General features: G+C 35.5%; 1 pseudogene; it reads right to left on the bottom strand.

The window, feature by feature from the left end:
• Positions 1–799: 799 nt before the first annotated feature.
• LOC149560666 (enolase 1-like) overlaps positions 800–24,098 on the bottom strand; it is a 57,844-nt pseudogene continuing 34,545 nt past the window's right edge.

Raw genomic sequence — 24,098 nt, 5'->3', positions numbered from 1 at the left:
ACGTTCTTATGATCTCATGAGCATTTAAGATTTTTATTTTATGCCCATATGGGTGCCAGTGTACCAAAGGGAGCCTTTAAAAATTGGTTTATGTGCTTACGCTATACTCTAGTTTTTGAACCATTGTAATGCTTTACAAATCCATCTTATGCCCATATGAGGCACTCATAGCATCATAGAAGCTTTGAAATTAGCTTTTTCTCATACACATTTCTTTGGTCTTAGTTAGCAAGTCAAAATACTTTGACTTTGGCTCCTTCATAGGTCAGGCCTGCCACGTGAGCTCGTGGTTTCCAAAGCCATGTCTTAAAGACAACCTGCTTTGTGAGTGTAATTACATTTCAACCCATTAAAACCTTGCTACCCAGTGCATGTGGGACTTTTGTCACTTGTGGAGCTCTCTTTGCTACAGGCAGTCCTGTTGAGTGGGTTTCTTCCCTCTACCATGGGATTTTCCTTACATTATCTTCTCCCATGGCGTGGACCTCTACTCCTTTTATGCAGATCTCCTCTAATTTTTTTGTGCTTTTCCTTTATGTGTGCATTCTTCTTCCATACATGGAGTACTCTACATTTATGCAACAACCTTATGTAGTGAACTCTTCCTTTTGCAGACTCTTGTTGTGCATGGAGCCTCTCTTCTACCATGTCTAGGTTGCTTTTAACCTATGACTTTGTATATTCATGCTGCCCATTTTATTCAAAGCTAATACATCTTTCTTATTGTGAGACATTCTTCTATTGCTCAACAACAAAACTTTTAAAGGGATACTGATTGCATATTGCATTCATTGTTTTATTATGGCTCTATAGGTTTGTAGAAATTTGCACCTACATAGATAGCAGTTGACCCCAATTCCTCCTCAATTCGTAAAAGCTAGTTATTTTTGGCAAGTCACTCAGATCTACATCGAGCACCAAATCTTTATTTGGCCCGTAGACAATCCCACTGCTAGATCTGCAATGAAGGTGTCTTTAGTTTCCCCACTATAATGACTTGTCATTACTCCCCATCCTACTTGCTTGGACATTTTTATAGCTTCAATACACTTACTTACTGAACCAATTTGGTTCACCTTCAACAAAAGAGCATTGCATGATTTTTCATTAATCATATTTTCAACACACTTTGGATTAGTCACCAATAAATCATCTAACAATCTGAACCTTCTCTCCAGTGGTAGCTATGAATTTGGAATAGTGTTCCCAATCATCTTGATCAAATGGATCCTCTATTGATACAATTGGATATTCATCAAAAAATGATGCATATAGCTTGATCAGCTTAGATCTTGATATCTTATTGTGACCATCATTATTCTCCTCCTTGAAGTTTAAATCATATGTTTCATCCTGACCATAAAAGTGAGATGTAGCAACATACATACCAATGACAACCTTGCCAGTGTATCAAACCTTCTCAATGGAAATTTTCAGTAGCTCTATCCCTTCTTTGTTCTCCTAAATATTTGGAGCAAAGCCACCTTCATCACCAACATTTGTTGCATCTTGACCATAATTCTTCTTGATCACAACCTTCAAATGGTGGTATGCTTCTAAGCCCATCTTCATGGCCTCTTTAAATGAAGAAGCTCCTAGATGAAGGATCATTAACTCCTAAATTGCAAGTTTTTTGCCTGCATGTGACCCTCCATTGATGACATTAAAGGCAGGTATAGGCATCACTAAATTCTTGTTGCCAGCAATATTAGCAATGTGCTGATAAAGTGGAATTTTCTTTGCATGAACCCTTGCTTTGCAAATAGCCAGAGATACTGCCAATATGGCATCTACTCCAAGCTTCTATTTGCACCAGCCCCATTCATTTTGGGTTCCATCAAGATTTTTTACCAGATGTTATCAATTCCAGTCTGATCAACTAGATCCTTGCTAATAAGAGCAGGTCCAATAATTGTATTGACATTTGACACAACCTTTGAAACACCTTTTCCAAAATAGTCCTTTCCTCTATCACAAAGCTCCAATGCTTCACAAACACTAGTAGAAGCACCACTAGGAACTACTACTATGGCAAGGAAACCATCAAAGAGAACAATATCTACCTCTTTCTACAACTTATCAACTTGGTGCCAGGAGGTCCTTTGACTGGCCTTAAAAAATGACACAAAGACCTGATCGAGCTCATAAATTAGACATGTTGATTATTTGTTCCACATACTCTTAACCTATCCAATCTTGTCTCATGATGAATTCTTAGTCAAAAGATATTGACCTTCGAAGTTACTTAAAATCACCTGCAAACAAACATGTCAAAAAATTGAAAATTGTGTTTGGTTTGAGCTTTGAAAATTGGGCAAACGGGTACTTGAGGTGACAAAAACTGGGGCATTTACTCAATGTCATGAGGAGAGTCTAATTCTATGATTTAGGCTCATGATGAATAATTGGGCACAAATGGTGAGCGGTCAAAGTGGGCTACTCTGATTTGCAGACTAAAAGCAATTGTAGAAAAGCATTTTTTGCAAATGGAATTAACCTAGGAAAGTGTGCAAATAGATTTCTCAAGGCTTGAACATTGGCACACTTGAATTATTTTTAGTGTAGAATGCAAAGGAAAAATCCATTTGATCTCACCTAACATGGATTAGGAGTTATGACATGACAAACAAGGGTACTGACCAATCTACCTTTCTTGACACTAGTGAAACTTTATAAATTACAAACATAATTGCATTTGAAAACTAATCAAATAGACACATCATAAGCTCAAATTAGGAATGTAGAAATTCTCTAACCCCTAGAATATGATGCAAAAGGAATTTTCTTATTTGGGTCAACTAGTCAATAGTTATAACTTGTCAAACAGGGCATTTGAAACACCTTTTGCACAATTTGCAAATGTATGAAAACAATAAATGACCGACTTTGGGGGATTCAAAACCTAGTCAAACATATTCAAAATGACTCAAAATATGAAATATAGGTTCTCTATAATGGACACTAAACAATCACAAAGTGGCAATTTATGAGACATTATTGGGTGCAAGATATTCATTTGCAAACACAACCTCCTGTCACTATTTGACACAGGGAAAAATGTAGATTTGGAAATTACATAGAATAGGACTTCACGAAATGGCTCAGAATGTTAGTTTATCAATTCAAAACATATGCATATGTCAAATGAAGGGTGTTAAACAACTAAAACACCACCTAAGTCTTGAAATGACAACTAGTTACATATGCACAAAAAGCATTCATAGGGGGCTCAATGTGATCCAAAATTAGAAATAGACACTTAAAATGGGAATGAAATTTTGAGCACCAAAACTACAAAATACTGATCTTGAATGATTATGGAATCTAATAGTCTAGCTACAATTAACTCATGATCATTCAAAGAGTTCTCTGCTATATTGATCATGTCCTAAATATAACTTTGACTTAGATAAGAAAAATACTAGTTTTTTCTAGGCATAAGTTAAAGTGTCCTCTATTTCACCCTTTGAAGTATGTGGACCACTTTTCGTCTCTTGTTACTCTTGGTAACCCATGACACTTTAACGGAATCATCTTCTTCAACTTGCAAGGTTACATCTAGTTATGAGCTATCGAGATTTACCCTTTCCTCCTCTCCAATCGGCCCTATAGGTATTTGTGCCATGATCTCAACATGATCATTCGCCAATTTCCTTCTTAAAATATAGGTATGCTTTCTTCATTTCATTCTATAACCTCAAAACATCATCAAATTTAGCTAAGTTTTGAGCAGCCTCCCCTTCAACTACAATGTTTAGAATTGGGTCCTCATGTGGTAATTCCTTTGTAATTGGTAACACATAATTCCTAATTTCTTTTAGGGCATTCCTTGCGTAATTATCTGCATCATACATTCTATAGGGAGTAGTTGACAAATAATAGTGGGGGACAAGAGAATGGATCTGGTCTAAGAATTCTTTTACAATTGAAAAGTTTCCTATTCTAAAACATCTACACAAAAAGGTCGCCTTATGCACTTTAGGCCCTAGGTATTCTCAATCAACCATGAACAACTACCACATGAGTTCAATGATGGCTAGTCTAGGAGGGATATATTTGGGAAATATGTGGGGTGGTTGAGGCAAACCATAGATTCTTATGAGGGAAAAAGCTAGAAATAAGAAAATATATCCCCAATTGTAATCTAATCTGTTATTTTTAGGGAGGAGGGATGGTCTCAAAAGAATTATCAATATCTTAGGAGCCCTAAAGTAGCTAGGGTCTAACATCTAATGATAATAACACAACTAAAATTATTGAAAAAGGAAATAGAGTCAAAGTAGTGATAGAATCTATCTAGTACCCATATCCATAGCTGAAGTGGCAACTCTCCATTAGCATCAGATGTTTGATCAATTAACTCTAGGCTAACATACCCCACATTCTTATATAAGATCAAGTACTTTAGTAATGAGTAATGATGCAATTTGAAAATCCCCATTTCTCCTGCTTGTGATAGCCCAACATTTTCCTTCATCCTCTCCAAGATATAGTCCACATAGTCATACTCTCATCATGGTATGCATCTTATACATCTCTAGCTACAATGTACTCTACCACATATATAATATCAGATCCATCTTTGCATACCACCTTGTGGACACCATACACTGTCTTCAAAAAATATTCAATGAACTTATCTAGGGGCATCATCTTCTCTACTTTCTTTGGATAGTCTCTAACCTTCTTGAGGTGCACTGGTATGTGTTGCATCATTGATCTCCTAGTATAAGGTTTGGTATTCCTTTCAAACTTTTGTTGAAGGTCAACCAGATCTAATTGTTCACTCATTGCACCATCTAATCCAAAGGCTTCAATGAAAGAAGCACAATCTAATGTGCATAGAATGGTTTTTTTAGTCCTATGGAATGATTTTGTAGGTAGATTATATGAATTAATAAGGGATTTTACCAAATCAGCATTCACAAATACTTCTAGAAAGATGAGCTTTGTTAGATTTTTCTTCCATGGATTGGAGTTAGGGATTTTATCCATTCTATTATGATAGAAGTACCTAAATATCTCATATCATTAACACTAGGGCATATAACATCTATGAAAAAGGCATATGGGCACCTAATTTTGTAGTCATTTGTAGAGATAGCATTTGAGGAGTCTAGGAAAAAAATTATCCACTCATCTACCAATTTATTTGGCTTTCTTGGTCGATTTTTTCCTCCCTTAGAAGTAGAAATCTCAGTGATTTCCATATCTATAGCCTAGATTTCTTCCACTTCTTTATCTGCATGCTAGCTGAAAATTATGATTTTGAAAAAAATTGTAACTAGCTCCGAAAACTATAAATCCTTCACATTGAAAACTCTGCAACTGCTATAGATTCTCTCTTTTTGCAAATGATAATCTATAACTAGCCTCTGAGAATGTCTTTATGTTGTAGGCATTTCATCAACTGATTCTATGCATTGAACTTCTTTCATGCACAAGCCTTAAACTTAGTTTTTTATGTCACCTTAGTGTAGTATCAACATAATTATCCAAATTTGCATTCCATATACTTTTCTCAAATTTTATTAACAGAGGGATTTCTTTGCTTTCCCAGCTCAAAAAATAAAAAATTTCTTTTTCATGTCAAACTTAGGGTTTACGAGCTTAGGATTCATTCAAAATTCAAACCCTTCATATTCTCTTAAGATTGGAATTTGGCCTTTATGATCTTTCAAATTACCATTTTTTGATATCTTGGAAGAAGACTTTTACATTTCTCATGATCTTATGACCCAAAACATATTGTAAGATTTGAACATTGAAAGCTATGTCTTCTTTTGGTGCTGCGAACTTACGCTTAGCATTTTCTCATAAGATCGGTGGATCAACTAAAATGTCTTCTTAATAGCTACAATCTTATGCTTAGTGGTTAAAAGACCTTTTCATAGCTTCTTTCCCTTGAACATAAATTTTTAAGATCATACGACCACAACTTTGCATAGCATTGGGCCTTGTCTTTTCTTATCTTACAATCTCTTGATTGTAGTCAACTAACACTTGTCATGACTTTAGACATTTTCCTTTAACTACTATTTTTATCTCCCAATCATACGTTGGTTGTTGTCTCCCCTTTGTCATAACTTTAGAGACTCTTGGATTCAATTTATGTTATATCTTATGACCATATGCTCACCTATATTTTGTGGCTTTGGAAGCCCTCATTGTTTTCTCCTACAATCCTACAACTTACTATTCCTCATAGCTTTGAAAGATTCAATTGCCATGTGTTTCAATTTATTTATGATTATGTGCTTGAACCCATTTAATAAAATCATAACCCTTTACATCCTTAGTTCTTGATGTATTATGATCTTATGCTCTCCTTGTCTTTGTATGGTTAGAAGTTCCCTGTTAAGTCTTTTACAATCTCATGGTCATCTTTTTATCGTAACATTGTATCACTTAACTTCAAACTTTCCTTTCTTCTGATTTCATGATCTCCATATCTTCATATCTTTCAAAGACTAATTGAAAACCTTTATGCTTATACACATTTTAACTCATTGTAAGATCATATCACTCATTATGCATCACAAAGAACTTATGATGATACGCTATTGGGACAATCATATGATAAAATACCTCATAACAAACCTTCACAATGCCATAATTACATTATGTATCATAACATTGGGAGACCTAGAATTCACCTTTATGATCCTTTACTAGACTTCACTTCTCAACACTGGGAGATGGAAAACTTAGGTTTATGAATAGATGCTTGAAACCCTGATCATAAGATCGTATCATTTGATGGAAATGTGAAAATCACATGTGATCTCCTACATGAATAAAAACCTAGGTAAAGGTCAAAATTGATCATGGATTTAAGAAATTTCTCAATGATAGAGTAAAGACATGATCCTTAGGATATTAGAATATCTTACGAGGGAAAAAATTCCAACTGGGCAAGGGCAAAATAATCAAGTTAGGTTGCTTTCTAGTAAACTAGTAATAAATAAAATAAAAAACCTTGTAAGAATTTGGCTTAGGCCAAAATTCACCCAAGAACTAAAAAACTCAACACAAGCACATAGTAGACCAAAATAGACAGAGTATGATTAGAATGATGATATTCATTCAAATAACTAGATTAAGAGTACACTAGGAGTGCTTGAATATAAAGGCCTTAGGAGACCTTCTAGAATGCATAGAAGTTAGCATCATGATATGTCATACAACTAGGCACATGTCCACCAGATATACATTATCCTCCATGGAGCACAAGATTAAGTGCGATGATGTGAAGATAAGCCTACAATGGTGTAGCATGCAAATTAGTGGAGTAGACAACATGTACTAAATGAAGAGTGCTGATAACTGTGTTGTCAACATGACAACTCAGTGAATGATGCATACTCCTATGTTGTAGACACCATGTGCATAACTAGAGTTGCGTAACTCAATGAGAGTACACAAACTCCTAAGTGTCTCACCTAAAATAATAATAAAATAATGCATAATAATTAAATAATACATTAACCTAAGTAAAACTTAAGTAAGTGTAATAAGTAAATACTTATTTACACCAACACCCCCCCTTAAGTGCAACTTAGGGGAATGCCCTTAAGCTTACGAAATCTAGGATGATATGCAGGATGGGTCCCGGCTACTAGGCCATGTTAGGTACCCATGTACATAATGATATGCAATCTCCCATAAAGTGGGGAAAGAGGGAAAACCTCATGGGAAAAACACTTCCCCAAAAAGAGAGATAAATAGGGATGCATGGATGGATGGAGTAATCAAGACCCCCCCCCCCCCCCCCCATTATGACATACATCTAGTATATACATAAGAGAATGATGAGAAGAGGAAGAGAGATAGGATGGGCTCCCCACCCAAAAGAAGAATGCCAAATAGTGATTGCTTTGATGAAGAAGCTGATCCAAGACTGCAAAATGGTGTTCCTCCCCTTAGGAAGAAACAATGCCAAGCATACAAATGAGACGCTTTCACTATGTGTAGAAAGAATCCCATGAATAAGTGATGTCTCTAAAACCTACTCAACTAACTGAAGAACTTGTCCCAAAGAACTGTCTGTCTCTGCAACTGATGAAGAACCCTGCTGTAACTATTGATCATAAGTATCCACAATCACTTCGACTTGTAAGGATCGATCATGTAGAGAATGAACAAGAGAGTTGGATTCAACCCTTGTGACAACTAAAGAAGGTAATTCTACATCAAGAAGAAGAAGAGGTAGATCATGAATATTTCCCCCCAAATCTATCACTAAACCTGTATCTAAAAGACTAGATGTACCCTTTTGTTCTAGACCTATCACTGTGGCAATGTATGCATGTGGACTGAACTGATGAAGTGACCTCATGCTACAATTTTTGATAAAACCTGACATGTCTAAATTGGTTGAAGCACTATCGCTGAAATCACTATCAGTTTCCACACTGTATGATGTGCGAACAGGAGTAGAGGACAAGCTTGGAGAACTTTCCTCAAAGTATACATCCTTCTCCACAAAAATTTGATGTGTCTCAGGATCTAGAAGTTTGTATGCTTTCACACTATCTTCCTAACCAATGAAGGTACAAGGCCAAGATGATTGTGCCTTGCATCCCTTGGAAGATCTCTTTGCCCATGCAAGACAACCAAAGACTCTAAAGTGTGTCACAATAGGTTTTCTACCACACCATGCCTCAAAAGGATTTTTTCCATCTAAAGCGGGATGAGAAGAACGATTAAGAATGTGAGTGGCACTAGAGATTGCTTTGACTTCTAATGATGGATCAAGAGACTTGGCATGAATTATGCAACTTTCCATAGACTTAAGAGTTCGGATCCTTAATGTTGCAACATTTGTGTTATGCAAACTGAATGCTAGTGGAGTCTAAAGATCAATGCCCTCATGTCTGCAAAAGTCCTTAAGTCTTCTGTTCACATCCATGCTAGCATTTTCCATTTGGAGTACTTTGATGGCTTTCCTAGATTTCTATTCAACATGAGTCTTGATGTCTAGAAACTTTTCCAACACTTCATTCTTACTATGAAGAAAGTAGACCCAAGTGAACCTTGAAAAGTCATCAAAAAAAGTGAGTATGTAGTGACCTTGGCTGAGTACAAAAGGACCTGCTAATACCACATTAACCATTTGTAGAACACCTGTTGCTCTTGAAGGATTTCCTCTTTGTAACTTCCCCTCTAGATGCATATCCACTAAATTTGTTGAACACTCACCCTTAGAAAAGTTGATTTGAGGTAGACCTTTCACCATGTGGTATGTGCAAAGTTGCTGAAGGTAGTGATAGTCAAGATGACCATACCACTCATCTCATAATTGCATGTTTGAATGAGATTGTGATAACAAGGCCTTTGAAGAAGACTTGGGTACAAAGTGAGAGAAAGAGTACAACCTCTTGTGATCATTCACTTTTCCCACTGCAACCAAGGAATCATCTCTAAGACTATGCACTTTTAATGAGTCTAGAAGGAACTCAACTCTATGTCTATCTCCAAAGTGAGTGACTTGGTAGATTGATAGGAGATTTGAACTTAGGTTTGGAACATAGAGAACCTCTTGAAACTCTCCATTTTCCATCTCCACATTTCCTTTTCTTCAACTTCCATTTTACTATCATTCCCCATGAAGATGTGTTGTACCTTTGAGTGATTCAATGAAGAAAAATCCTCCTTTGAAGAACCCATGTGATATGAGGCACCTAAGTCAAATATCCATTCCTTCGAAGGGTTTGCATTTGCCATGAATGCTTACACTTTTCCCTTTGAATTTGAAGAAGACCCTTTATCCTTGTAAGCATTAGGCAATGGAACATTATGTTTCTTCATGATGTTGGTTAATTCATCAATCTTCTTGAGATAACACTCATGCTCTTCATGACCTGATTTCTTGCAATAAGCACACTTCTTCTTCTCCTTATTGTTGTCCCCTTTCTTGTTGGAATTTGAGGACTTGCCTTGTTGATTGTATTGTGGTGTTTTCTTTTCCACATCCTTAGATTTGTCTTTCTTCTAGTTCTTCTTACCCTTTCCTTTATTTGAAGATTGTGCAGCTGAATTTTGAGAACCCTCATTGGCCACCAATGCTTTGGATTAAGGTGTTTTGAGAATCCCCATTGATTTCAACTTCTTTTCTTCATCATCCAATAGTTTTGCATATTCATCAAAAGTGAATTTTTTGTAGGCAAACCCTAAGGTAGTCTTTGAGGTGTTAAAAGAAGATACAAATGTGGAATATTCTGATGGCAGCTTGTTATGGATGAGATAGATCAATCTGTCATCTTTTATAGAACTCCCACAATTAGTAAGCTTCATCCTTAATTCATTCACCTTGATGATGAAGTCCTATATGGAGTCATATGACTTAGGATCTAAGGATACAAGCTCATCTTCAATTTTGAATACATCCTCTTCAGACACTTTCTCATAAAGGCTTTCGAGGGTATCCCAAGCTTCCTTGGATGTAGTATATTTTTTAATTTGATACATGATTTTATCATCTACCCCCAAACATATATCACCTAGGGCTTTCCTATCCATTGCTACCCAATTAGAAATTTTATTTATTGATACATTATCACCTACTAGTTTAGAAAGAGTACTATCTACATATTGTGAAACTCCATTATGCATTAAGTGATACAACATTTTGATTGACCATGAAGCATAGTTATTAGGAGTTAATTTAGGAAATTTAAAGTTGCCCATAATGCAGAAAATGAAAGAAAAGTGTGTAAAAGAGAGAACACAACACCAAGAACACCCCCCCCCCCCCCTTTTCACTAAATCAAGAAACCCCCCCAAAATAGATGCTTTGGGAAATTTATCAGTAGTGCGATTAAAATGGGCCACTTGCCAATTTTGGCCTTGGTGGACTTCTGATTTTTCTTGTTACAATCTCTTAATGGACTACAAATCTAAAACTTTACAAAGTGCTACAATTCTAAAGCATTACAAAGCAATGAAAGGCCCTATTGCTGAAAGTGACAATTTTTTCCACACAACACTACAATCTGATACTAGATCTGGAAAGTAGACAAAAAATATGCACTTTCAAAAAAAATAGAACCCTTTTCGACTCTAGATGTGCCTGTACGAAGCATTTGAAGTTGTAAAATCCAAGATTATCTAGGTACAATCACCAAAAAATGAAAATTTTGAACATTTCATCAACCAAAACAAAAAATAGCTACACCACTAAAAAATTTAGAAAATTTTACCCAATTTCAAAAAAAATTGCACCTGATTTGGAGTCTGGATGTGCGAGTTACGGCCTCTTGAAGTTGGACTAAAAAAACCAAAATCAATCTGGAGAGGGGTTGCGTCAGTGAATTACGAGGTTAAATTTGATAGTCATACAACCATCTCAGTAGTTGTAATTTGGCATGTTTTGACATCTCGATAGGCATCTATTTTAATCATATGCACTAGATGATGTTAGCAAAATTTGGGACCTCTGATAATGTGGTAGATGATGTGGATTTTGTACTGTACAAAATGTACGAAATATATTTCCATGGCAGAGTATAGCAGATGACTCTATGCACACATGGCAACAAGTAGGATCATTGACTATGCTAATGTTGGACGCTAATGAAGCTACTGATGTAGGAAGGCAGTAGAGCAGACTCCATCGACACATGTCGCTGACTGGGCGAATGATCTGGAGGATGATTCAGCAGATTGAGCCATGTGATAGGACCAGTTGAGGGGTAGGATTAAATTAAAAACTACCATGTGTGGCAAGGCCAAATAGAGGTTGATGCTAAAGTTATTAATGTCACTAGGGTTTTGAACGCAATGGGTATCGAGATTAATTTTGATCGTCGTATATTAGGCAATAGTCCCACATTCATGGGTGAAGTGCTTGATGCGCTATTTAAAAAGAAGCCTTAGTAGATGGAAGTTAAAAGCATAGGTTGGTGAAGAGTTTTTTTCCATAATGAATGATGTTGAGTGGTTGAAGAGGCATGGCTCAATGTGTTCACACATACAGTATGGCTAGGGTAGATATTGCCTAAATTTAAAAAAAATAAAACCCTGGGATAAATTAATAGAGAAATATTCCTCCAACCACAACTATAGAGCTGAGCCAGGTGTTATTGCCTAGTTTGGCCAAAAAAATTTCTCTGAAAAATTCTGAAAATAGCAAATTAGAAAATAAATGTAGAGATAAAAATTAAAAAAATTAATAATTAGATCAAATAAAATGATCATACCCAGTTGCAAATCGGTGCCTTCCGAGTTCTGATTTGCAAAAAAAATTTGCCTTACGATCAACTTTCACCCAATATAAGCCACTGGATAGAGCCATGTATGTTGTCAACTTTCACCCAATAATAGTAGCACTAACTAGGTGGAATCTAAAAGCTTTGACAACTTTGACAAGTGAATATGCTTGCTTCTCATTAATTTCATATTTCAGTTCAACAAGTTGAAGGGATTTTCTTAAAAATGAAATTGGTTGTTCATAGCCTTCTTCATTCATTTCTAGCAAAACTCTTGCTATGGTGTGGAAAGATGCAAATGAAAAAATATGTATTGGCTTTGCATAATCTACAGTTCTAAGGATTGGTGCATTTTTAATAGTAGTTTTAATTTCTTGAAAAGCTACAATAGGCTCACCTTCCCATTTTATGGTTTTGTTGACAACTAGCTAATTAAGATATGTAATTGCAACACATGATGTACATGCCTATAGAAAACCTTGGAAATAAAGATACTTAGCTTCTGGTACTCTGAAAATTGTCTAAGTATGAAATTGGTTTACAACAGTGTATTTTTTTGTATGCAACTTCTTATTGATGTCATATTATGACTAGAAAAGTTATATGGTGATAGTATACATATTGATGATGATGTATATAACCTCAAACATCATTACAGATAGGACAAAAAATAGATATTCACATTTTACCAGTGAAGCAAAATAGCAGAATTAAAGGTAAGGGAATTATTTGTTTACAAAATAATTACTTGACCAATTAGGGATAACATCCTAGATGTTTTATCTAAGTTGAAAAAGTATATTATGGTCTTAGCTGACCTAGTAGAAATTTCTCAAAAGGAATGGTATTTATGCAAAGGACATCTTGCAAAAAGAAGTGTGCAATTGTATTGTATTAAGTGATATGCAAAAATTAATGTGAAGTGATATATGTGACATTTTGAGAACTTGATTTTGTGATCTGAGATCAAGCTGAGGTCACAGATTAGTCAAGAAAGAAGTTACAACACCTATATACCTGAAGACTAATTACTTGTTTGGGCAATGAGCTCTTCTTGTAATTGGAAGTCCATGTTTGGGCAATGGGCTCATCTTGCATCCACTGTACTACAACTCCTAATAGGGATTCAAAGTCTCCTAACAAGGACTCTCTAAACTAAAGTTTCTCATTAGGTCCTAACAAGGTCCATCCTCTAACAAGGAACATATATATCAATATATTATCTAATGGGTATCATCCCCATCAGAGTTTTCCCTTGGCTAGGGTTTCCCTAGTTAACAAAATATGGTGTTATGACTTCTCTTTATGCATGGTTATTATTTTTGTTTAGCATTACATATTGGATGAACCAAAGCAAGCTAAATCTCCTAAGGAAACCAAGTATGAATTTATATGTAAGTTTTTTTCATGTAATGAAATAGTTCATATGAAAAAAGATTGTACAAATAAGTCATTTAATCATGTTATAGATTTTTCTTGTCATAATTATCATGGTATGGGTCATAAAGCAATTGATTGTAGGAAACCTAAATATGATAATGATAGAAGGAATAGTAGGATGTCTAGAAATACTAGTCCTATAGAGAGAAGAAGATATAATGAGAGGACATCAAGAGAAGGAAGATCTTATGAAGAAAGAAGGAAGATCATGTGTTATAAGTGTAACAACTTTGGACACATAGCTCAGAATTGTCATGCACCTATTTATTAGAAGAATCCTAGAAGCAAAACTCTAGTATGTTAGTTATGCAACAACTTCAGACATATAGAAAAGTAATGTAGAATGGACAGAAACTTTGGAGATAGAAGGAAAAATCGAAGAAACTTTGAAAATAAAAGGAATGATGGAAGAAACGTCAAAATTTTTAGAAGGAACCATGAAAGGAACTAAGGCACTAGCAAAGATAACGAAGATCAAAGAAATATAGTTAGTGAACTTCAAGAAGAACATAATGAGGAATTTGTAAAGGGATTGAATATTTTTGAAGAAAAGTTAGATGATACAGAGACAAGAAAATTGAAGCCAGTAATTGAGTTTGATTCAACTAAGTTGAATTAATTTCAATCACCACACTAGAATTTGAAAATTCATTTAGAGATTAGGCTATGGGTAGAAAACTCGGTAAAATGATGCAGGAGCACCCAGAGGTATAAGGGCAATCCTGTGTCACCCAACAAAATATACTTAGACTTAGTTTCTGTTTCATGTGTTTTCATTTTTGGATACACATTTGGGTCAAATAAAGGTTCCAACTCTCACAGTTCCACTATCAGTATGTTTGAAAATCCCAAAAAAATAGGATCATGTAATTGGTCCATCATTTTGGTGACCTAGAAGGTGTGAATTGGCCAGATGAATGCAATACTGATTTAGAGCATTCTAGAAAAAGAATCAGGTCAATAGGCCCGACAGTTTGAAAGTTATTGTAGTTTTTTAGGTTGTGGAGACCTCCTAAGAATGCTTCAAAGTTAGGTTAGGGGCATTAAATGACCTCAAAAAGGGCCAAAAAATGGGGGACGAGCAAAGCTTTCCGTAAGGCTATAGAGCGCTTCGAGAGCTTTCTAGAAATGTAAACGATTAGTCAATCGAAGCTACGGTTCAAAAGTTATGCCTCTTGAAAGTTCGGTTACCATTTCTGGATTCTTCTAGATTTGTGCTGACTTCTACCATAGCTTCTGGAACCTTCTATTTGGTCAGTGGGTGCCTACTAGCACTTTCTAGAATGTACTCCTAGTCCTTAACCCTCTAGGGTCTATTTAAGGAGATTTTTGGCATTGTAAAAGGCAGTTTGGAGTGGAGTTTGAGAGGAGGAATTATCTCTAGATTTATGCTATTGTAAGCCCTTAGGCCATGTTTCAAAGTTTATTTTCCTATACTATTCGTACTAGCTTATTTTTGCAATTAATATAATCTTCCCTTTCTGTTGTGTCCATTTTGTTTTTGGGTTGTGTCCCCATCAGAAAAGGTGTTTCAAGATAAGTTTAGACTGTAGCTAAGCTCGCTTGCAATTTGGAGCTTATTGAAACTTGTTATGAAGGAATTAAGAGTTACTATTATAACAAAGAAAGATAATTCTATAGTAGAAGATGAAAACTATGCTTTTACAATGAATTTCATGGAGAAAAGTTCCTTGGAGCATTGTCATGATGCAAGGAAGTTAGGGTAATCCTTAGTTAGCATTTAAAGATTGAACAAAGATTTCAAGCAGATATTTGATTTTAGAATGTAATTGATGGCTTTTTTGTGCTTGAAAAGTATGAAATTAATGCAAGTTCAAATTGAATGAATAAAATGGAGTATAGACTTGATTACCACTTCATTGCAATCACATCAGAAGCATAGAGCACTTAGAAGTGACTTGAGAAGGTGATTTTGAACTAAACCCTATTTTAGAAAGATGTATTTTGTTGATTCTCTATAGAATTTCTTCGATAAAGTTTATATTTGATAAAATCATGGATATTTCAGTAGTTCATAGTGTTGAGAATGAGGAGGGACCAAAATTGAAGGTTGTTTCTATGAAACCCATAGAAGGAAACCTTAATTCAACATTACCTATTACTCTAAACAATGTAGTGTATTTGGAAGATGTAGGAAGTTATCTAAATAGAAAGTTTGAAACTATTAGGAGAGAGTATATGAACAAAGATATGGAAATTGTCTTTAACCATGATATGTCAGTAAAGCCTAGATTTGAACATTTGAAAGAACTATACCTATTCAAATATGACTTCTACCAAGAATTGGAAAATGAAGAATGGACTCAGATCATACTAAGTAGAATTCATGATGGAAAATTGCGGATCGAAGACAATGTACTTGACATTTTGGTCGACCTTATTCATAAGGTAATTGGTCTTTACAAAAAAGGAAGTGTACCTATAGGTGAGAAACTGGTTAAGAAGAAGGTTGAGAGTGACACTAAGGTAGTTTATAATGGGAAGCCCATGGTGATTAGCACCATTAAACAAGATGATGTAAGATTCCTAAGTAGAATCTGTTACCCTCATAATGGTTTTTGACAATTGAGTGCCAACACACTTAATCACATGCTACACCATGTAAGCCAAGCAACAACATAAGCCAACTTAGGAAGGTATTCAGGTGCTGTGTGATCTTTAGGTGCCAAGCAACTTTCAGATGCCAAGTGAAGATCAAGTGCCGACTAAAGTTTAGATGCCGAGTGAAGTTCAGATGCCAAGTTAAGTTTAGATGCCAAGTGAAGTTCAGATTCCAAGTAAGTTCAAGTGCCGAGTAAGTTCTAGTGCCAAGCTGGTATAGGTGCCGAGTAACACAGAGGTGTCGAGCACCAGTAACTCAATAATGCCAAGTTGCTGCATTATTTAGGAAATCAAAGATTTGCTAGATCTAAACCAACAAGGTTGTTATCTAGAAATCTGTGAATTAAAAGGAAGATAAGAATGATGAGTTGGTGACATAGAACACCATGTAGAACATTTTTAAGATACAACTAGCAGAGTTTCAAGAAGAAAACAAGATATGGGGTAGATACATTGTATCCTACCTAATCAATTTTGAAATTCTAAAATTGAAGAGGGAGAATTGAGTGGTAAAGGCAAATCAAACTTCTATATAGGAAGACGAAACTTCATTGTAAAATATAAGAGAGATAAGAGGTATGAGAAGATATACAAGGGTTTGCAAGGAAGTCTATTTTCAGAAGTGAGGATTATCAGATCACAAAAGGATCCAAATCAGAGAAAGCAAAACAAGTGCCTACAATCAGCAATCAAGGATTGTAATCAGTCAGGTTTATTGTACCTAATACTTTCTAGCAATTGTATTAGAATTAAAATCCTATGGTGATAGGTTAGCTTAACAGCTGTTTCGATAAATCCTTTAACTAGGTGATAAAATCCTTTAACAGGGTAACACTTAATGTTAAGTGTTTGAAAGCCTTTAACCAGGTCACTATTGACACAATGTAAAGCCTTTAACAGGGCAGGCCTTTAACAGGGCAGACCATTAGAAGTGGTTAATCAATATTGCTACAGTAATTTTTGTGGGTATCATCCCCACCGCAGTTTTACCTTCTTATTCCTAGAGGTTTTCTAGGTTACCAAATTCCAGTGTTAAGTGTTATTGATGCATGTGTCTGGTTTCATGATTATTTGATATACTTACATGCATGCAATTTAATTTCAGTTAAAAGTTTTATTGGCTAAAGTATGATACTTATGATGGAAGCTTTCAAACATGGAAAGATCATTGAAAATCAGGTGATAGATGTGCAACTTGCTTTGCATAGCCAGGAGGAATTCAAAAACAAGTTGAGAAACTCATTAAAAAAATGGAAGGATCTAGCCATAGCTGAAAATGATATACACTACAAGGAGATTGATACCACCAACATATTTTCTAGTGGAGACACTAAAGAGTTTGATGTAGCAATAGTAGAACTAATGGAGAAAAATAAAATTCAAGTAGAAGAGATAAGAACTCTCAATATGGAACATGAATCATAGGCTATAATGATATGTGAAATTACTAAACAAAAGAAAAGAGCAGTTGATGATAAGGTCATGATGGAAAATGACAAAAGGAATCTTGGAAACAGACTTGAAGAAAAATGTACTGAACTAACAAGGATCTCAAACATGCAGATGGATACACTTGCCCAAATGATGAACCTTCATCATGAACTTAATGTAAAGGATATTGAGATCTCTACCTTGAAGATGCAAAATGAACAAATGCAGAATGAATTGAATAGAGAAAAAGAGGTAGCAAAGAATCTCAACAAATCAAGTGAAGCAATCAAGTATTTTGAATAGTTGCTAAAATCACCAAAATTTGCCCATGATACATCAGGACTAGGATACAATAGCACTGAAGTTGGAGAATCATCAAAGAATGCTGAAAAAAGAAGTGATAAAGGTAAGAATTCAAAACCCACTTGTCATTACTGTAATAAGAAGGGGCATACAACTAATGTGTGCAGGAGTAGAAGATTCAATCAATGAAATATACCCAAAAGTTTCTATCACAAGTGCAACATGCAAGGACATATGACACAAAATTGTAGATCCAATGTCACAAGGACTCAAAGATTTGATGGAAATTGTTATAATTGCAAAAAGTATGGACATAGGGCATTTGAATGCAGATCAAAACCTATGTGGACATCAAATCAAGCAGCAAAAATAGAAGGGAATGAAAGTCATCATCATTGGGATTACAACACCAAGTACAATTGTCATTATTGTGAAGAATATGGACATATACCATAGAACTACACAAGAACACATTTCAGAGGGAACTACAAAAGATGGTTGAATCAAACTACATGTTTCAGTTGTCTAAAAACTAGTCATATCAGCAAAAACTGTCCTACAAGATCAAAGGCACCCAAGACTGAAGAAAATAAGGAAAAAGAAAAGGTTGATGTCGAAAAGATAAGGGAGCAAATGAGTAAGACTTAGAAAAAGAAGGAAGAGTGCAACACATCAAGTGGAGGGATCACTTCACCCAATAGGTCAAGTGATCACACTTCATCAAACTAAGCATGAGAAGTCCACATGACTGATATACAAAGCTATATCATACATCAGTCCCAAGAAAAAGAAGCTAAAGAAAGGTATAAATCTACATGAAACAAGATGTCAAGACAAAAACTAAATGTTGATGCCGAGTTGCCTTTGGATTTTGAGTTAAACTCAAAAAGATGTTGAGCTCCCAACGGTGACCGAGCTGATAACTGATGCTGAGTTGGATAACTCTAATGGAAGCCAAGTAAAGAGAAAATTTAGTGGATGCCGATTTAGGTTAAAATTTCTTTAGAAGCCAAGTTGGCAGTTGAGCATTCAATGCGATAAAATTGGGGTATATTATCGCGATTTCAATCAATTTTGCGCATCGCAATCAAGAAACAAAAGAGAAGAAAGAGAGCTGAGTGACTTCATAGCAAGAATCCAGTATTTCAAGCAGATTGCAAGCTCATTCAACATGTTTTTCATCGATCTAAAGGTATTTTTGTTTGTACCGAGCTACGAAATTTTATACCCATTTGTTGTATAAACCCTAGTTCGCAATAATGGAATCAAGTTCAAAGAAAACCCAAGAAAAAGAGTCATTTGAAATCCAGTTAATTTCAAATGAAGTGAAGCAACCTAATTTCTGCCCTATTCCCGAAGTTGCCTACAAAAGTGACCCAGTCGGAGCTCTCTCCCACATTCCCCCAAAGGTTGTTATGGTACAAGATGTTCGCAGATGTTACAATTTCAAAATTGGTGCCATAGGAGACTTAGAAATTCATAATGCATATGATAAACTGTGTGAAAACAAAGTACTAAAAAATGTGTTTTCAATAGTAGAAAGAAAAGGATTGACCAAAACCCTAGCATTTTCGATTGTTTTTGAAATAGAATGGGTATGGATAATTTTGAGCCGAATACATGACAGAGCTTTTTGGTTAGAGTTAGGGCCAGTAAAATTTACCAAGAAAATTGTTCATAGGGTTACTGGTATTCCAACCCTAGATCGGCCAAAGACCCTGCGAAGTGACAAAAGGGAAATAATAGTGAAAATTTTGATGCCCAAATGATAGGTTATTTTGAGGATTTCAAGAAATCCATGAAGAAAAGGTCAAGGATACCAGCTTCATTAGTAGAAAAGCATACAAATGACATATGTTTCTTATTTGATATAGATTATACTTACAAACAAGCAGTTATACCTAGAATAAGATGGCTTAGGCCACTAGGTTATGAACTTGATGTTGATCAGGCCTCTGCAGCAATAACAGCTCTACTTGCAGAAGAAGCTAATAGAAATACACAACATTTTGGCACTTATGATGTGGTAAGATCAAAAATAAACATGGAATTAAAAATTGCTTCTACCTTGAAGATGAAAGATAAATTAGTCAAGAAGATCAAGAAGAAGTTTGGCAAAGAAATTGAGGTTGAGGCAGAAGAAGAAGAAGATGACAGTGAGGATGAAGATGAGCAGGAACAAGGGCCGATAGAACTAACCCAAGGTCTCAGAGAAGACAAGGAGGAAGGTGCAGAGGAAGAAGAAGCCAAGGAAGCACCAACTGAAGCCAAGCCAAAGAAGAGAAAGGCAACAGAACAGACTTCAACCAAGCCCAGAACGAAGAAAGCTGCCACTCCATCACCTCAAAAGCCAATAACATGAGCATCAACAAGAGCCTCTACTCAAAAGGCTAAAGAGGAAGTTGCCAAGAAGAAATGAGTCAAGGAATCTCAAGAAGAGCCGAGGAAAAGAAGAAAGTATGTGGCTCAACCTAACACTAATGACGAAGAGAAAACAGAAGAGGTAAGCAATTCATCAGTTGATACCCTATGTAAAAGGATTGCAAGTAGTGACTTGAATAATTTAAATAAATTTGAGTTTAGTAAATTTAATAAAGAAGAAAAAAATAAGATAGAAGAAACAGTGTATGGAATGATGGCACAATTCAAGTACACCCCACTTGAACTAGATGGTCAATTGCCAATGGAGTTGTCAAAAATTATAGAAGATAGATGGCATTTTTTCTTAAAAATGGAGAAGGAGATGAGGGAATCAAACCTAGACAATATATTGCTAGATTTGACTAAGGAACAAGTAAAGAATGTAGTCAAAAGGCATAATAATAGGTTTACACCCAAACACAGGGAATTCTTTATACTTCAAAATATGATAGAAGAAATTGTTCAAAGAACAATGAAATCATGGAAGAATCTATACAAAAAGGTCGAAGATCTTCTTGAAGAAGAATACAAGGAAGAAGCTATTGTTCTAGTAGAAGAGAGGAGAAAAAGAAGAGAAGAGAAGACAGTAGTAGAAAAAGGACAAGAAGAGAAGAAAGTGGAAGGAGACAAGAAGGGAGAAGAAGAGAAGAAGGAAGAAGAAAAGAAAGATGGAGAGGAGGAAGAGACACAAAAATAGGATGAAATGGCAATAGCTAAATAGGAGGAGCAACTAGATCAGAGTGTGCAAGACACACAATTTCCACCCCCTAGCCCTCCACAAGCATCCATTCCACCTACAAATACTATAACAATTACTGATGTTCCTAATACTTCTGGTCAGAATGTCAATCCATTAACTGCAGAAGATTTGAAAAGAATTCTTGACCAGTCAACACAACAAGCAATATTATGTACAGAATCAGTATTGGTCAGTATAGATGAGTTACAAAAACTAGTAGAAAGTACAGTTAAATATAAGGTGAATACACAAGAACCACCTTCAATTACAACTACTAGTAGTCAATTTGAAATACCAACTAGTGTAATTGATGCTGCAAGGAAAAAGCAAAGTGCAGCTGTAGAACAAGGAAAGGAACAAACAGGACAGACCATTACATCTGATCCTACAACACAAATACAAGGTGCACTTCCACAGATAACAATAATTGATCATGGTAAACAGAAAGAGGAGGAAATAGTAAAAACCCCTAAAGAACAGGTCGCAATACAAACACTAATAAATTTTCCTACCTCGGGGACTCCTTCACACAAGCCATTAAAAATTTCAGTACCATCATCCAGCACTACCCGAATTGCAAGGGTACTTCAGTATGGAGACCCTGAATTAGATGAAGAGATAGTCATACTGAGCTATGACTCAAAATCAATAACCATTGATCAAATCAATGAAGTGCAAGATGCACTAAATAGAAGGAAAAAGCAAGAAATACTCAGGAAAGAGTATAAAAATAAGAAAATGCTTTATGAGATCAAGGACATCTTTATGGATGCCTTCAGTTTGTAATCACCGGATGAGTCAAAGCATATCATAGAGAAATTAATAGATATTGTTCACCAGGTGACAAATGAAGACCTAGAAACCAATGTAAAACTTATGGAATGGTCAGAAAGAAAATTTCAAGGGAAAGTGAACGAGAAAATATCAAGACAAATCGCACTTTCACAAGTAGAATTGACAAAGGTCGTTGATAAGGTGAAGAAGGTACTTTAGAATATATTCTCACTATACAAAAAGTTGTGTGATTTTTCATATTTCACATAAGAAACTAGCCAAAAGATACTGAGCTTGGAAAGAAATTTAAACATTTCAAGCATGCAACTACCGAGTGATCTAGCTCAAAGTGAGAAGCATTTAGCTCAATCACTTCACACTCACAAAGAAATAGCTGTATTAAAAATAGATGAGGCCAATATCAAGGCCAAAGTAATACAACTCCAGTCCTCCATTACCCCACATTTAGAGATACTCCATAAAGAGCAAGTATATGCTGAAAATGTACTCAAGAAAGATCCAAATCTTTCTACATTAGATGGACTTGTTCATCTTGCTGTCGAGACTGCCATCCAGCATAAGTCACTAGAAATTTCTTTGAATAATTGGGATGTAGCTCTCAGAATGATTATGGAGGTAAATAGCACATTCTTGGCAAAATATGGTCTTAACCCTTAAACCCTCTTTGACATAAGTGTCAAAAAGGGGGAGATATAGATTGTAAAGGGGGAGTTATACAGATTAATAAGGGGAGAATAGATACAAAGGAGGAGCATTGATATACAAATAATATACAGATAAGGTGCAATCAACTTAGGGGGAGTTGCAAAATTTTTGAGGTATATATTGTAAGATTGTAAGACATAAATTTTGATCAAATTTTTCAATATGTACATACCAATCAGATTAGTAAATGTACTTATAAGGTCAGTTAAGTGTTTTTGTCACTCATGTCAAAGGGGGAGATTGTTACCCTCATAATGGTTTTTGACAATTGAGTGCCAACACACTTAATCACATGCTACACCATGTAAGTTGAGCCACAACATAAGCTGAGTCAGGAAGGTATTTAGGTGCTGAGTGATCTTCAGATGCTGAGCAACTTTCAGATGCCGAGTGAAGATTAGGTGCCAAGTAAAGTTTAGATGCCGAGTGAAGTTCAGATGCCAAGTGAAGTTCAAATGCCGAGTGAAGTTTAGATGTCGAGTAAGTTCAAGTGTCGAGCTGGTATAGGTGCTGAGTAACACAGAGGTGACGAGCACCAGTAACTCAATAATATCAAGTTGCTGTATTATTTAGGAAATTGAAGATTCACCAGATCTAAGCCGACAAGGTTGTTATCTAGAAATTTGTGAATTAAAAGGAAGATAAGAATGATGAGTTGGTGGCACAGAAAACCATGTAGAATTTTTTTAAGATACAACTGGCGAAGTTTCAAGAAGAAAACAAGATATGGGGTAGATACATTATATCCTACCTAATCAATTTTGAAACCCTAAAATTGAAGAGGGAGAATTTAGCGGTAAAGGAAAATCAGACTTCTATATAGGAAGACGAAACTTCATTGTAAAATATAAGAGAGATAAGAGGTATGAGAAGATATACAAGGGTTTGCAAGGAAGTCTATTTTCAAAAGTGAGGATTATCAGATCACAAAAGGATCCAGATCAAAGAAAGTAGAACAAGTGCCTACAATCAACAATCAAGGATTGTAATCAGTTAGGTGTATTGTACCTAATACTTTCTAGCAATTGTATTAGAATAAAAGTCCTATGGTGATAGGTTAGCTTAAGAGCTATTTCGATAAATCCTTTAACTAGGTGATAAAATCCTTTAACAAGGGAACACTTCATGTTAAGTGTTTGAAAGCCTCTAACCAGGTCACTATTGACACAGTGTAAAGCCTTTAACAGGGCAGGCCTTTAACAAGGTAGACCATCAGAAGTGGTTAATCAATATTGTTGCAGTAATTTTTGTGGGTATCATCCCAACCCTAGTTTTACCTTCTTATTCCTAGAGGGTTTCTGGGTTACCAAATTCCAGTGTTAAGTGTTATTGATGCATGTGTCTAGTTTCATGATTATTTGATATAATTACATGCATGCAATTTACTTTCAGTTAAAATTTTTATTGGCTAAAGTATGATACTTAAGATTCAC

Source organism: Cupressus sempervirens, chromosome 4, assembly GCF_028749045.1.
Source record: "Cupressus sempervirens isolate cs-2001-9-10 chromosome 4, ASM2874904v1, whole genome shotgun sequence".
NCBI lineage: Eukaryota > Viridiplantae > Streptophyta > Pinopsida > Cupressales > Cupressaceae > Cupressus > Cupressus sempervirens.
Note: the sequence above shows the minus strand (reverse complement) of the source record. Positions and strands in the feature narration are given on the sequence as shown.